The sequence below is a fragment of the Canis aureus genome, chromosome 9, assembly GCF_053574225.1.
Source record: "Canis aureus isolate CA01 chromosome 9, VMU_Caureus_v.1.0, whole genome shotgun sequence".
Lineage (NCBI taxonomy): Eukaryota > Metazoa > Chordata > Mammalia > Carnivora > Canidae > Canis > Canis aureus.
This window is the reverse complement of record NC_135619.1, coordinates 60,462,976-60,479,381: the sequence shown is the minus strand read 5'-3', so window position 1 is coordinate 60,479,381 and position 16,406 is coordinate 60,462,976. Positions and strand designations below refer to the sequence as shown.

General features: G+C 36.8%; 1 long non-coding RNA gene across 3 annotated transcripts; it reads left to right on the top strand.

Moving 5' to 3' along the window:
- The first annotated feature begins 297 nt into the window (after positions 1-297).
- Positions 298-14,093, top strand: LOC144321000 (uncharacterized). 3 transcript variants are annotated; one of them, XR_013386670.1, is made up of 4 exons: positions 298-566; positions 2,237-2,323; positions 4,802-4,897; positions 7,083-14,093. It is a non-coding gene; the product is annotated as an uncharacterized LOC144321000 (long non-coding RNA). The 3 variants fall into 3 exon arrangements; XR_013386669.1 differs by having other exon boundaries at positions 4,780-4,897; XR_013386667.1 differs by lacking the exon at positions 4,802-4,897 and having other exon boundaries at positions 304-566.
- Positions 14,094-16,406: the final 2,313 nt, after the last annotated feature.

The following is a 16,406-nucleotide window of genomic DNA, read 5'->3' as shown; positions in this document are numbered from 1 at the left end:
AGCACCTCTTCCAATTCATTATGTCAGAGAAACAAAAAACTACATTTCAAGAGTTTTTTTTTAAAACAGACAAACAGGTATTATTGGTAGATAAAAGAGGAACACCATGTTCTCATAGCTCTCCGAAAATACTTTGGGAAGTCTGCTATCTGGTTTCACCAAGTTGCAAAACAGATCCAGAAAACAAAATTTCAAGTGCAAGCTGTTTATTTGGGATGTGGTCCTGGAAATACTGAATACTGAAGTGAGGAAGTAGAACAGGCAAAAAAAGGTCAGGGAAAGCCAAGAAAACATGTGTTGCAAAGCAAATTCCCAATGAGATGGATTGCAATTTTGTCCTGACAGGATTCATGGGGAGCCAGTATATCATGTGAGGCTCTGAGTCATGCCAATTGAAGAGTGAGACAGCCAGAGCATTTTATACCAACTTCTGTCAGTCGCTGGATGAGAGCTGTTCTGGGGACTTTCCTCTCCTGGTGCTGCCACAGGCAGAGTGAGCCACACAAGCAACAAGATGCTAGAAGTTGGAAATTGGCTCTGCAATGCTGACCCGGTAAAGCCTAAAGGTATGTGGGTCTGGCTTTGACAGCCTTGGTCCCATCTGCTGACAACATTCGTTGGATCAGAAATGGGTCCATAAACACTCATTTCTACTGTAGTAATGAGTGAAAATCCCCTGTAAAGAAGGCACACTGCATGTTCCCAACAGGGCTTTGAGCCACATCAATAGTAATATCATCACCATCACCTCTTCAACGATTCCAGGGTGGTTCAAGAGTTATAATAACAATTCTTCAGTGAAATACTGTGGAAGGCATTTAATCATGGCCAACACCCAGCAAGCAGAAGTAGCATTCACATAGCACTCTTCAGAATTCATCGATTATGCGATTACTTGCAATTACTGCAAGTCGTATGATTCATGTGTATGAAAATATAATAGCTATAGAACAATACATATCTATAGAGTGAATTATTATTATTATTGTTTACCATTATTAGGACCTTTCTTGTGGAATCACACTATACCACTTTTATTCTAGAGAGCCTGCATAGGCTTCCTAGGCCGAGTTGGGATTGCTTTATCTTAATTTACCTGGAAATTTACCAGGAGGTATATATTTGGACTCTGTGATACTGGTAAAGATATTTATAGGTTTGTTATAAGCAGCACTTATGTCACAACAGGCTCTTAAAATTTCTGTGATGCTGTGATGAAGTTTCCTGGCCTGAGCCTTTTTCTAAGGTCATTTTCTACATCAAATTGTAGTCAGTCAGAGATGGTATTTAAGACTGTAAGCAATGACGGGCGCTGAGGGGGACACTTGATGGGATGAGCACTGGGTGTTATGCTATATGTTGGCAAATCAAACTCCAATAATATATATATATATATATATATATATATATATATATATATATATATATATAAAGATGTAAGCAATGTCACAGAGCAAACAAGACAATGCATTTGCCAATGAAGAGAATGGCCCTGGAGCACCAAGATGAGCAGGACCTTCCTCATGAAGTTGCTGATTTTACTGGAAAATTTTAATGTAACCACTAACAGACATAATTGGTGTTAGACTCTTACCCTACGTTCCACAACTTCAGTTTCCCTTGGTCTTGTTTTTCGTTTCTTTCATATTTATATTGTTAAATATGCATTTTCATGGGCCATACCAGGTCATTGTTTAGAAAGAAATCATTGATCCAGGAGCTCATTAGGTCGAACTTAGGTTTTCAGAGATGCTCATGAGAAAGCAGAGCTCATCTTCTGTGAACTATACTTTTTTACCTTTTAAAGACAAATACCCAGCCAATAAACTCATAAAACAGATTATACTTTTTAGCATGAACAAAAGAAGTTGTCTAACCATGTGGCCCATTTATTTTTAAAACAAAGGCTGTACATATGGTTTCACACTAGTTTTTAAGCAGGATTTCACCTTCTATCCTTTTATATATTTGTCACAAAATGATAGTAGCTTCATCATTCTATGAGAAATTGTCATTTTTTGCTTGATGGTGTTTGTAGCAGGAGAGTAAAGGAAAGGATGGAAGTGTGGCCACCTCCAATTTCTGTTTTGTTTTGTTGTTGTTGTTCTGAAACTCCTCTGGTCCCTGGTCATGAAAGAAACAGAAATGTTTAATGTGTGTGTCTATGATCATAGCAGGGCAACTAGGTTCCCAAAGGGGATCGTACCTTTACTTAACCTGTTTCTATTTCCTATAGGCAAAGAAAAATGTGAGAGATGACTTAGAATGAAGGCCAATCCTAGTTCTCAGCTCTTCCAAGCCTCCACCAAAAACAAACAAGCAAGTGAGCAAACAAACAAATATTGGTAATATTTTGAATGTCAAGATTGGTTAGAAACCAAATGGATAGTACTTTCATGAAATAATCATTTGACATGGGATGTCTGGGTGGCTCAGTGGTTAAGTGTCTGCCATCAACTCAGGGTGTGATCCCGGGGTCCTGGGATCGAGTCCCATATCAGGCTCCCCACAGGGAGACTGCTTCTCCTTCTGCCTGTGTCTCTGCCTTTTTCTCTGTGTGTGTCATGAATAAATAAATACAATCTTAAAAAAAAAGAAAAAGTCACTTGACACATCTAGCTTTCTGATTAGGAATTTTTATTGAATCAAAGAAAGAAATGCTTCCATTGTCTACTGGACGAATGACCTGGATGCCAAATGAATTTAAAAACAAATAAACAAAAAACACTTGTTTATTTATCCATTCATTCTTTGTATAAACTGATAGATTGGGGCATTCAGACTTTTGAGTGTTAAGAAGTTACATCTGTAAAATCACATATTTCAGAGAGAAGGCTTCCTTTTCCTTCGATTCATATTTCCAAAATTTCTCACATATGGAAAGTTTCATTTTTCAGTGGAATTCTTATTTATTATCAAAGACAGCTTTTCTGAGGAAAGCAACAGTTTTTTTTTAGACAAACCAAATTTGTTTGCATATAAAATATATTGTGAAAATTAATATTGTACTGTGTTTGCAACACTGTGAAAATACTGGGATTTTATTTTGACTAATTATACATCTTAACTTACATATAATGAAACATTTAGTTGAGACATATTCTTGTGCACTTTCTTTTAAAGTAGAGGTGTGAGTTTTTCTATCTTGGCTGCAGTCCAATTTGTGCAATAAAATTACATTTTATTTTTAAAAGTCTTCTGCTTTGAAACTACTTTCATTTTCTTATCTAGAGTTCATATTTACTGCAGAGATGGTTGCAGGTCATAATAAGATGATATGGGCCACAATGGGCTGTGAAATTCTTTGAAATTAAAAAAACCCACAATGGTTATTATATATATATTTTAAAAGTTATAAACTACAGCCCCATGGGCAAATATGCCCTGAAGACACTCTCTTAGAGACCTCAAGCTAAGAATAGTTTCTTCATTTTTAGATGATTGACAAAAAACGAATAATATTTCGTGACACATAAAAATTCTGTGAAGTTCAATTTTCAGTGTCCGTAAATAACATTTTATTGGAACACAGTTGTACTTGTTTATGTACATATTGCTTACAACTTTGGTGCTACAACACAAAACAGTTGAACAATTATAACAGAGGCCATATGCCCAGTAAAACCTTAAAGAAGAACTATCTGGCCCTTCACAGAAAAAGTTGGTCAATCCTGATGTCTCTCCTTCTCCTATGTATACATAGGTATAAATTGATCATATACATGCAGATCTATTATAGATTTATCTATACTTATCCTTGATCTGCCATAGATCTATGAACTATCCTAGATTTTCTAAATCTATGATCTTGTTAATAATCTGTCCTAACAACTGTGACCTGTGTATCTATGTTCTAACCATCACAAATCTAGCTATGTACACCTATACATCTATAATCTATCTATGATTCATTTATTTATTTTTTTTCTTAAATTTTTATCCATTCATGATAGGCACACAGTGAGAGAGAGAGAGAGGCAGAGACACAGGCAGAGGGAGAAGCAGGCTCCATGCACCGGGAGCCTGACGTGGGATTTGATCCCGGATCTCCAGGATCGCGCCCTGGGCCAAAGGCAGGCGCCAAACCGCTGCGCCACCCAAGGATCCCTCTATGATTCATTTATATCTCTATGATGTATCTATTTATATCTGTGTCTCTATATCTACAGGAGAAAAAGAGAAGAGAGAGAGAAAAAGATTGACAATTTAATAAAAAAATTCGAAACTGCCATTTTTCTCTCAAATGCGTTTGGACATATTTATATTAGTATGGAGAACGAAACGTACAGCAATTACTATTCCCGTCCTAATTTATACTTGGTGTAAAAACAGCATATGTATCAGCACACAGGAGGCTCTATTGTGTTGCCTCATGAACACATTACTAGCCCATCTTCGCTCAGGTAGATATACTGCTTCCAGGCAAAGATGTGGTTTGCACCGTTAGCCAGGTTCTGAAGTTTAAATAAACTCCTTTTCAACGTGCCATTTTTTCTAGCTATCACACAGGCTCACACAGGCTCATAAAAAGCTTTAAATTTACTACATTTCTAAAAGGATACAGTTTGTGCAGTAGGTAACTGTCACATTCTATATAGACATTGGTGAAATATATTCACAAAGCAAATCAGTTATTTCTCTCCTTTGCCCAGAGATGGAAAATCATTCGATCGCATAAAAACCTGATTTTATTTTATATTTTTATAGCTGAAAATATAAAGTGGCCTGGAGACCTGGGTATTTGTTTCTTTTAAAATGTCCTTCCACTAATTCTAATAGCAAAGCAGTGATATTTATGCAGAGAGGACCACTTCTGTTTGTGTCATGGTCATAACCACTTTCTGAACTGGGAAAATCACACTGAATGGATGTCTTGGGTTCCTGCTCTACATGCCTAGTAAGTGCGATTTGGGGAAAATCTATTAGACACATGTTTCATCATTTAATTTATTTGTTATGTGGACTACAAATAAGTATATTGTAAAGGGACAAAAATTTTGGTTGCTATTTTTTCTAAATTAATGTCTCTCAAGACTTGTACTTGATGTAAGTGGATGGTACTTTGCAACTACAATTAATAAGCAAACTGACTTAGTTCTCAAAAACGACTGTCTTACTAGATAATTCAGGCTAATATCGAGACGATCTGGTTGGTAAAGACATCAACTATTGTTTAATGGTTTTAAATACAACGGTGTTACAGACTTTAAAAGGCAAGCACTCATTAAAATTCTGCTAAAATAAATACCTTCCAGTTCTGAGCTCGCCTTGCAGGTAGGCTTATATGATAATAAGGCTTCTGAAATCACTATTTGCTCTGTGTGCTATTAATAATCATTTTTTTCTGTGTTGAATGAATTGAAGATAAAGATCAACTCTTTAGGTCTGAAAGTTAAGTGTAATCTTTCAGGAATGTTGAGAGGCATTAAAGGAAATAGGGGGATTTACATTTCAGAACATTGCTCAATCCCAGGGAGAAAGAAGCCAAAGCAAAGACAGGGAAGGCACTACACACTGGGCTGCCATCCTAGGTTAGAACCATCCTTTCCCCACCCACCACGTCCCCAGATAGTCTGTTCAGCTAACCCCATCTGGGGGCCAACTCTTTCCTCTCTGTGCCCACAAACACTTCAAGAACAATGTATATTTGAATATGGTGAACCCGAAGCTCATCTGTAAGTTGTTAGTTCCTTACTGGTGAAGGACTCTGTCCAAAGCTGGACAGGTTCACTGAATTCAATGTTATCATAGGATATTGAAATAACTAGAGGGATGCCTGGGTGGATAAATGGTTGAGTGTCTGCCTTTGGATCCGGGCATGATCCCAGGGTCCTGGGATCGAGTCCTAGACCAGGCTCCTCAGAGGGAGCCTGCTTCTCTCTCTGCCTATGTTTCTGCCTCTTTCTCTCTGTGTGTGACTCTCATGAATAAATAGATTTTAAAAATCTTAAAAAAAGAAATCTGGAAGGCAGTCAGAAAAGATACTTTTTGTTATATGAAACAACCCATTTGTACACTATTCTTGAACTGAAAGCAGGTCATACATTTAAAAAAATAGGATTAATTTTACAAAAAGTATGTTTTTAAGAGAAAGAATATTATTTGATTTCTTTACAGTATTTGATATCTAAAATGGCCTCTTAAGCCTTGAAGGTATTCCCTTATTTTCTTCCAAAACCAATTAATTAAAAAAAAAAAAAAAGAAAGAGCAAGTGCAAAACAGGTAGAAATGCTGATTTAAACATATGGAGAAAAGATTGCCTCTTTTAACTACCTAGATGGATGTAAGTGTGAATGGTACATTTGTTCTTCCCAAATCCTCTTGTGCTGATTAAAAAATATATATAGCTCCTAAACAGTATCTTTATTAAGTTTTAGATATAAATAAATTATATCTACATTTTCTGTCTTAAACTATGAGAATTCATCAGTCATGTGACCACATACACCATGGCTACATGCTTGTTCAAAATGCTTCGGGATTGCAAGGCAGTTTTCAATTCCAACTTGTGTTTGACTAACAAAATCTTTGGGATGGTTAGGGCTAAAAGCAGCACAGACTTCTAAGATAAATTAGTTTCATTTTTATTTTTATTGCTGTATTGCCAGTTTCTCTTCCAAATTACATTTTTAATAAATTTGATCTATAGCCATTTTGAAGGGTGAAAGCCCATAAACACATCTTTCTACTTTAATTGCCTTTATAAAGCATTTACTCAAAAGGGCAATTTTTCTTCCCAATTGTGCCACCAGTTTTTAGAAGTGAATCTGCCAGCCTCTCAGGATTAACTGAAGCTCACTGCTGAAAGTGACTCATGTACTGTAGGGCATGAAGAGAGCCATCCTTAAATTTGTATTGGAAAAATAAAATAAAATAACCATCTTTTCAGGGAGGTTGCATGTTAACCACAGGTATCATTAATATATTCTAATTTCTTGATAGTAACAAGACATTACATTCTTCAAGTCATGGCCCCATTGTCCCGGATCACCACCTTTTAGGTGAAGAATCATACCTTTTGTTGTAGAACAGAGTCTTGAGTGAGTTTTCTACTCATGTTTCTGTGTGTACTCCTCCCCAGATGATCTCATCCAGAGTCATGTGGACGTGAATCCTGCATTTGGATCTCCACCCCAATCTGCCTCTGGCACGTAGAGCCCCCTGCCTCTCCTCCTGGAATGTCTAACTGTCACGTCCATCCCAGCACGTCCAAAGTGGAACTCCTGAGCACTGGCATCCTGTCTTCTTCATCTCGGTCCACAGACACAGCATTTAATACTCAGTCCCCAAACCTTGAAGGGATCTTTGACTTTTTTATATCTCCCCCTTATTTCTCATTTCATCTTGTAATGACTCCACTGGACACCATCTTCTCAGGACAAGCGTGTACCCACAGAATCTGACCATCCACTCTGCTGACACCTAGACTCAGCCACAGATGTCTGTCACCTGGGTTGAAATATGCAGCTGATGGATTTCTCTACCTACAGTTAGTTCTCCAGATACCAGTTAGAGTGGCATTTGTTAATATAAATTAGGTAATTTCACTCTCTTACTCAAAAAGTTGCCCATGGTCTCCATCACACTCAAAATGAAACTTAAGCACTGTGTGCTATCAAGGCCCACAGGAAAGCAAATCGTTGGCTCTTTCCTGTTGCTTATCTCCTTCCTGCCTGCCTTGGTCATAATCCCCTCAGGAACTGCAAGGATGAAGAAGAGGAGACTAGGCAGAAAAAGTAGGAAAGAAAATGTTAATGCATTGGGTTTCTCAGGGAGGTGTCAGATACTGAGGATAAGTGGAATCAAAAACAAAAATCAGACAGTGAACATTGCCCTTCCAGTGACACATAGAAGGCAATTGGATTAAATCGGAAACTGAAGATCTGGAATCCACTTTCTTTTTATTTGTAATTTGCCATACAAACCAAGGAGTTACAATGGACTAAATGTTTGTGTCTCCCTGACATTCCTATGTTGAAATCCTAACCCACAATGTGATTTGTATTAGAAAGTGGAGGCTTTCAGGGCTAATTAGGTCATGTGGGGGGAGTCCTCATGAGGAGATTAGCGCCCTTCTAAGAAGTCAGAGAGGTAGCTAGCTTTTCTTCACCACCACATGTGCATCCATCCGGAAGTTAGCTGCCTACAACCTAAAAGGGGATCCTCACCAGATCTCTACCAAGCTGGTGCCTTGATCTCAGACTTCTAGCCTCCAGAACGGTGAGAGTAAATGTTGGATTGTTGATGAGCCACTCATTTATGGTATGTAGTCACAGCAGCCTGAACTAAGACAACAGCCATGTGTTCGTAGTTGTCCCTGAGAAACATTTTAATGACACGTGCTCTTCACACCTCTGAAACTTTGGTTCTTTAACTCCACAAGACTCTGATTAGGTGAACACATTTTGTAGTATGGTGACAGGGAGGCATGCACTCTCTATTTTATTTCAATGGTGAGAAGATAAATATTCATATTTTTAGAGGCACAACAGAAAAATTATTTTCAGCATCATCAGGATTAGTGATTAAAGAACAATAAGGTTTAGGAAACATCAGTCTTGCTCAATTTATTCAACGTGCTCACAAGGCATTGCTTTTATGTACTTACTGTTAATTGTCATGGATGTTGTCAAAACACTTAGCATTGCCTAAGCCTCTCAGTTGAAGACAATTGGACAATTACAGCATGTACGTCACGTAAAACTCAAAAAGTTAAGTGGATATAATACACTTTAAAAAACTATCTGCTATATAATAAACCCAGTAAAAATTAATGATTATTATCATTAATACATTAACATAATTATAACTATCAATACAATCATACTTCATGTAATATTAATAGGATTAATACTTTATATAACTTTTAAAGTTTTGTTCATGTAACTATTTAAGTTCTTAATTCATTTACGATAGTCTTTACTTGAGGTATTAACTGTTGTCTAAATTTCCTTAAATTCTGGATTGATTACATACAAAAGCTTTCTATATTATAAAAATCAACTTAAGTCAACTTCAATTAGTCCAGTAAGAGTGACTTGAAATTAATAATTACTTTTGAATCCAAGCTGTTAAATGAATTTAAATATATTGATGCATATTTATATATTTATGTATATTTACATATTTCATGCATTTTTTACCAAAGGAAAAAAAACACAAAAAGAAATAATATTGCCTATAATATCATCACTAATATGTTCTATGCAACATTTCATTTTATTGTATACATAAAAATTCTACAAAAGTGGAACTGCACAAAAGTAGTGTCATGCCTATATTATTTGTTAATTTCTTTCTCCCAAAATAGAATTTAAAATTGTCTTTTCATGTTCGCTTCATTTTGTCACCATTACCTTTCAATTATGTCATCCCCGGAAGTTAAAAGGTGAATAGGCCCTTAGAGTCAAAGTATAGGCACAATACTATCAGGGGGCAAAGGAAAGGATGGCACCAGAATGTAGATCCTCGAATGTGACCTTCCAGGAACCCTCAAGGAATGACAGCATTGCAGGTATACCTTGCCTTCCCAGAGTGACTGCATCAGGACAGTGACTAGGTCTTTGCGCTGCCCAATGTCATAGCTTAAGGACAACTGCTTCTTTAGTTACACAGAATGGCGATGATATATTAGAATAGCAGCAAAAGAGAAGTCAGGTGACATTTTCTCTATTTTAATTATGTATTGTTCAGAGATCATTCTTTCTGTAACAAGCATTCAGGTTCTAAATTGCAGCCCTGCACTGTCAGCATGGGTGTCTGACACCCAGCTCGGCCCCCAACTATTCAGATACTCACACACACCTTTGCGTCATACGGTACAGGATTCTCTTTTACGTGATGGGTGGAAATCATGCCAACATTTTTTACCTTCTCCTATTTTTTTATTTGTTGCAGCCTCCTGCTTTACAGACAATACACCCATCCTTCAACTATACAGCTTCAGTGTAATTGTATTTCCCTTTATTTCTCACTTTTATGTCTTTGTTTTGAAAGGCAATGGTGTGTAGATAAAAGCTGAGGAGTAAAGGCAGTGAATTGAATTTCAGCTCTACATTTGCTTGCTGTGTGACCTTGGACGAGTTATTTAACCCACCTAATTCTCGAGTTTCTAAAGTGTACTATGGAGATGATGATGATACTTTTTATAATTTAGCTGTGAAATTTGAATAATGGAAGGCACAGAGATCATCTGTCACCCTCTGCAGCCTCGATAAAACTTTCCTCTCCTTTTATCGTGCTGTACTTTCTCCAAATTTGTTGTAAACTTGTCACATATTTTACATTTTCTTATCTCTTTGGCTTTCATTATTTTCAGAATGTTCTCAGCTGCATAAGATATGAAGTAGGCCCACCCAGCTTAACATTGCGTTTTCTCCATCTTTACATTTATTTTCTCTCAAATCTGACATGTTCCCTCTTTGGAAAAATTCTGAAGATTTCACGTCGAAGTGTATAAAGATAGTTTCACTTCAGTCCTTCATGGATTTTATTTCTCTTCTGCCTTTCCATGGTGATAGAGAACGGATATATAATATTCCTCTGCATTCTCAACTTAACTGACACATCACCTTCCTGCAAACTTACCTTGCCTACGTGGTGTAAAATCACACCAGCAATGCTCCCCTTTGTCATGATACCAGAATATAATCCACCAGATACCTTTGACCCAGGACCATGTGGGCTTCTTGACACCTTTTGTTACACTAGTATCTTTTCCAGCCAAACCATTGTAATCAGCACAGTGATACTTGCCAATTCTAGTTTCTGATGTCTTCTCAAGCATCCTTTAAAAATATCATCAGAAGACTCCTCTTGGAGTGTTAGCTGTTTCATTTTTACTCAAAGCATTTTTTTAAACTGAGTTAAGGGGTCTAGTGTAAGGTCAGACCATTGAGCCTGGGGATATCTCTCTTTTTCAGCTCACCGAGTTTCTACTCTCCAGGTTGTGAGGTCTCACGTTGCATCAAGGAGTTCTCCCTGTTTGACTTTGCTGGTAGGAATCTGCACACATTTCTTTCTATAAACAGCTTTCTTTTAAATTGGAAGCACCTTAATTATCCAATTTCTCTTTCTACATCTTTTTGCTATCCATTTCAGTCTCTGAACCCAACATACTCTCTTTATGAACACAGTAAGATGTCTGTGGAGTCTATCTGTATTTTTTTAAAGATTTTATTTATTTCTCCATGAGAGACACAGAGAGAGAGAGACAGAGACATAGGCAGAGGGAGAAGCAGGCTCCATGTAGGGAGCCTGATATGGGACTCAATCCCAAGAACCCGGGATCACGCCCTGAGCATATACACTCAACCCCTGAGTCATCCAGGTGCCCCTATCTGTATTTTTTATTTGACTGCCTGCCTTCCTTCCTTCCTTCCTTCCTTCCTTCCTTCCTTCTTTCCTTCCTTTCTCCCTTCCTTCCTTCCATCTTTCCTTCCTTCCTTCCTCTTTGAACTTATCATATACAAATGTCCTTTATTTTGCTCTCGGATTTGTGCTCTAATTTCATCTTTGTTTTCTCCCTGCTGCTCTCATGAAGTGATTTGAAACTGAAAGTGTCTTAGCTGCTATGAATTCTTTTAGCTTTGCCCCTTCTCAGGCACTTCCTCCAGAACCTTCTTTAACACACTGTTAGACTCTGTGTCCTGACAAAGGACAGAATTTTTTCTCAACGTGATATTTCCTCCGGTATTTGAACCATCTTCCTGTTCCGCAGGAATGCCTTCATCTTTCAAGTGCCTTTTCCAGTTTATCCAGCTTTCAGGGGAGCTATTGGAGTAGTGATTTGAAAAGGCAAGCTTTTCTATTTTCTCTTATACATAAACCCTAAACCTCATTGACTCACGCTTTATGAGTATTTTTCCAGTCTTTATACACGTGTGTACATATGAGCATTTTAAATTCTGTATCCATTGCAGACTAATATAATATATTTGCATCTTTTGTTGAGCTTTAGTTATTTCTAGAACTATCTTTTTTTTTTTTATTAAATGAATGTTATACTGCCTCCATATAAAAACCTTTTTCTTCTTTAAGAAAAGAAGACATATCTTTAAGTAATCTATCAGTTTGTATTTCTTGGGGCCAGCAGGTGGCTGCTGCATATGCTATAAAGTTGAATCTCTTTTCCCACAATTTATACTCATAATCACGTGCCTCAGGGTTCATGCACCTCTCACAGGTCTCCATGCCCTATCCAGCTAATGTGATGACTTCAACTATTGTTATTCTTTTGTTTTACTGTTACATCTATTTCCCAATTCTTAGACTAACAGTAAAACAAGTTTATTTATCTTGGGCTCCAAAGCTCTAACTCAGGCTTCTGTTTCAAACATCTGCTTACGTGGTCTTCACTTTAGCTGATAAGCTCATGTGTCCTACTTGTTCTTCAGGATTTAGTGCCAAACCTCTTCTCCCCTTTCCTGAATCCTCAGAAACAACAGATTCTTCACATTCATGAAGTATAATGTTTCTTCCTAATTTCCTCTTTTTTTTTTCAGATTTGAATTCCATTTATTATGGACTTTTTGTTGTCTTTAGTCATCCTTCCTTTTATTTATTTAGCCATAGATTTGTTCTCTGGGATGCCTGGGTGGCTCAGCGGTTCAACGTCTGCCTTTGGCTCAGGTCGTGATCCCGAGGTCCTGGGATTGAGTTCCACATCAGGCTCCCCATAGGGAGCCTGCTTCTCCCTCTGCCTATGTGTCTGCCTCTCTCTCTGTGTCTCTCATGAATAAATCAATAAATCTTGTTTAAAAAAAATAAATAAATTTGTTCTCTCTCTTATTGCTTTTCTTTCCTTTCTCTGTAAACTTCCGCACATTTAAATCTCTAACATGTGCATTCTCCTTCCCTCCACGGAATCACTTTTTTTTCTTCCCATATCTCTTCATCATCGCTAGATATTTCATCGGATTCCCTTTTTCTTTCTTCTTTCACCACCACGACTTGAAATTAGTCTCTTTTAATATTCTCTTCATCTTGCTGAAGGTAGTTTTGTTTTGTTTTGTTTTGTTTGTTTTGTTTTGTTTTGACTTCCTTGTCTCTCAAATTGCCCCTGAATCATTTCCCATATCCAATACATTCTGGGACTTAGAATTAGTTGTGTGCACCTCCCTCTTATTGTGATGCGCCTTCAGGAATTTGCATAGACATGTCACTTCTCACCACAAAGATTATAAAAGGCACAATAACAGCAACAGCTCATATTTATTGAGGGCTTGCCAATATTTATGGAAAGCTTACTATAGGCCCATCCCTCTGCAAACCATTTTACCTGGAAAAATTCTCAGGCACAGACTATTAGCCCTTCATCTTACCGATGAGAAAAGTGAGTTCTGCAAATGTAATTGTGCAATTTAGGGTTTAGATTCCCTAAGGTCACTCAGCGAGCAAGAGGATGACCTAGGATTCCAACTAGCCAGTCTGACCTTTGAAAGCCCCCCAAGAGTGACCCTTCCCCCAAGTATTAGCTTTGTTAAGCAGCCCCACTATGTGGGGCAAGACATGAAAGGCTGGCAGAGATGTTCAGGGAATGTGATAGAGGTAGGGAGACAATGAGGCTGCAGGGAAAACACACTCATCAAAACAGTGCTGCCGCCCTCCTGGTCCAGCTGAGAGCAGCTGGGTGCTTATGGAGAGAGGCTTCGTATTTGCCAGAATTTCTGTTTTGTGAAGATAGCTAGAAATCCAAATATTTTGTGTGTCACTTTTCCCATTTGAAGAGTTGCTTCTCTTTGAAAATGAAAACAAACAGAAAAAAATCCATGATGCGAGCAGATCAAAGATATATCTGCATGCATGATGTGATCCATAGGATTCTAACTGGAAGCTTCTCGTGTAAAAGGATGTGCTTCTCTGGGTCACGGCTGTCTGACCACTCAACTTAAAGCATGCTTCTGTGTGCTCATATGCTTCTCCCCCTTTTTATTATATCACAAATATGTTTGAGGAAAGTAATCAAATTTTTCAAAAATACATGAAGTGAAAAGTAGCACTTCTCTTACCACGTACTGAATTTTGTATTGCTTACTTCCAGTTTTATTATCTATTTATGTCTCAAACACAATAAACTGTCATTTTATTACTATTTATGCTTCATAAAAGTTTTATTCTTTATGCAGATTTCTGTATTGTTTATTTTGTCCTATGCTAGATTTCTAAGTATGTTGATGTTATCACCGTAACATTGGTTTTCACTTCTGAATATTATTCCACTGTATAAATATACCAAAACCTTTATTAGTCTATTTTTTCGGTGATTGACGTTTATTTTATTTCCACATTTTATTTGTATAATATTGCCAGGAATATTTGCATACCAGTTTCCTGGTATTCATGTGCAAGAGTTTTACTCAGGTATGTTCTTACCCATGGAAATGCTGAATCTTAAGATTACTCGGAGGTTAGTCCACAAATGGGTAACTTAAGGTTAGTCAGAGAACGATCCACAGATCAACACTATGCTTATCACCTGCGTACTTGTATAAATGTAAGTTCCATCCCAGATCTACTGATCTATATTTTAACCAGATCTAGGATGCCAGGACACGATAGGCTTCCTAAGACAATCTAGTTTATATTATAAAATATTTATATTATATATATGACATAAATATTTGTATTATATATGATATATAATATTTATATTATATTACTTATGCAACATAATATTTCCAAGAGGATCATTATCTACAAAAGCCTTATAACTGAGAAAATTCACTTTGTGATTACTCTGTGTATTTTACCATCAAGATGTGAAAGAGGTCATCTGCATTTTTGCTGTTATTGAGTCTTTTAACTGGTACCTCTGAATACTATTATATAAATAGAAAACAATTTTCCTAATTGACCATTATATTTAGATGGAATCTTGATCCACGTTTCCAGCAAAACCTGAGCTGTCCTTCATTATAGCCCAACTGAAAAGCATATAGAGAAGATTAACTTCATTTTCCTTTCAACACATTTTTTGTGGTTTTCCCAGCATATATCTCTTGGTCACAAATAAAGCTAATTTTATTTAAAACAAAAAAAAATACTTTGAGGAAGCTAGATTATTATCAATTCTAATTTATATATGGAAAACTGAGACACAGAAATGTTTAATATTGATCAGTAGCTACTGATTAGCCAGAAATGAGAAATTAAATCTTATTACTTGTAGTCTGTTCTCTTACCAACATACCATGGTTTTCATTTGTTAGATCATGTTTATACTTTCTGTATGATAATAATTATTACAATATAAGCTATGCATAGGCTTAAGATAGTTCTCCCACATATTAAGCACTAAATAATCAGGCATGGTGGGATGAATCTGAAACTAATATAACCTACTACTTTGTGAATTACAACACATTTGTAATGATGTATTTGCATTGCAGGTATTAAGACAAATAAAAGAAAGCTCTCAGAAAATTAATGTAAACTCTACATGCTAATATAAAAGCTTATATTGGGTAGAAAAAGAAAAGGGAAGAAAAGTGATCTTTTATTACTGAATAATTCTGTTATTTCTTTTATCGAAGTTATTAATTATAAGGAATAGAACATGCATATTCATATACAAATATGTTATATAACCTGATAAATTGAATTAGCATGATTTTTGAGGTTTGATCAAAATGCAACTGTAGGGGCGCCTAGTGGTTCAGGCTATGAAGTGTCTGCTTTCTGTTTAAGTCATGATCCTGGAGTCCTAGCATCAAGCCCCAGGTCAGGGATTCCAGCTCAATGAGGAGTCTGCTTCTACCCCTCCCCCTACTCCTTCTTTCTCTCGCTCTCTCTCTCTCTCCCTCTCTCGCTCACTGTCTCACTCAAATAAATAAATAAAAACTTAAAAAATGCACTTCTATATTTGTTTCACTTTGTCTCAAATATATTGAAAATATTTACAAGGTTTTGAAAAATACTTCAACATTGGGGCATCTGGGTGACTCAGTTGGTGAAGCATCCAACTCTTGGTTTTGATTCAGGTCATGATCTCATGAGTTGTGACACCAAACTCCGATATCTGTCTCAGAAGTCAGCAGAGCATCAGCTTGAAGATTCTTTCCCTCTCCCTCTATGCTTTCCTCCCCTCTCTTCCTCTCAAGTAAATAAATAAATCCTTAAAAAATATATTTCAATACAATTTACTTATTGATATCCATAGAACCAAAATTAGGAGATGAGGTTAGTCTTCCAATATTCACTCTTGGAAATAAATAGCTCTATGGTTACTATAACATAAAGACAAAAAACAAAACCCCCAAACTGTATTTTAATGCGTCTAGTCCTAGAATGAATAATTTCTTTAATTTTCATATTAAAGGAATTCATCTTCCCTCCTTCAACCAGTTGCCAATGCTTTTGCTTTTCTGTTACTTTCTCCCCCACTCTCAGGCTCAGAGGAAGGGGA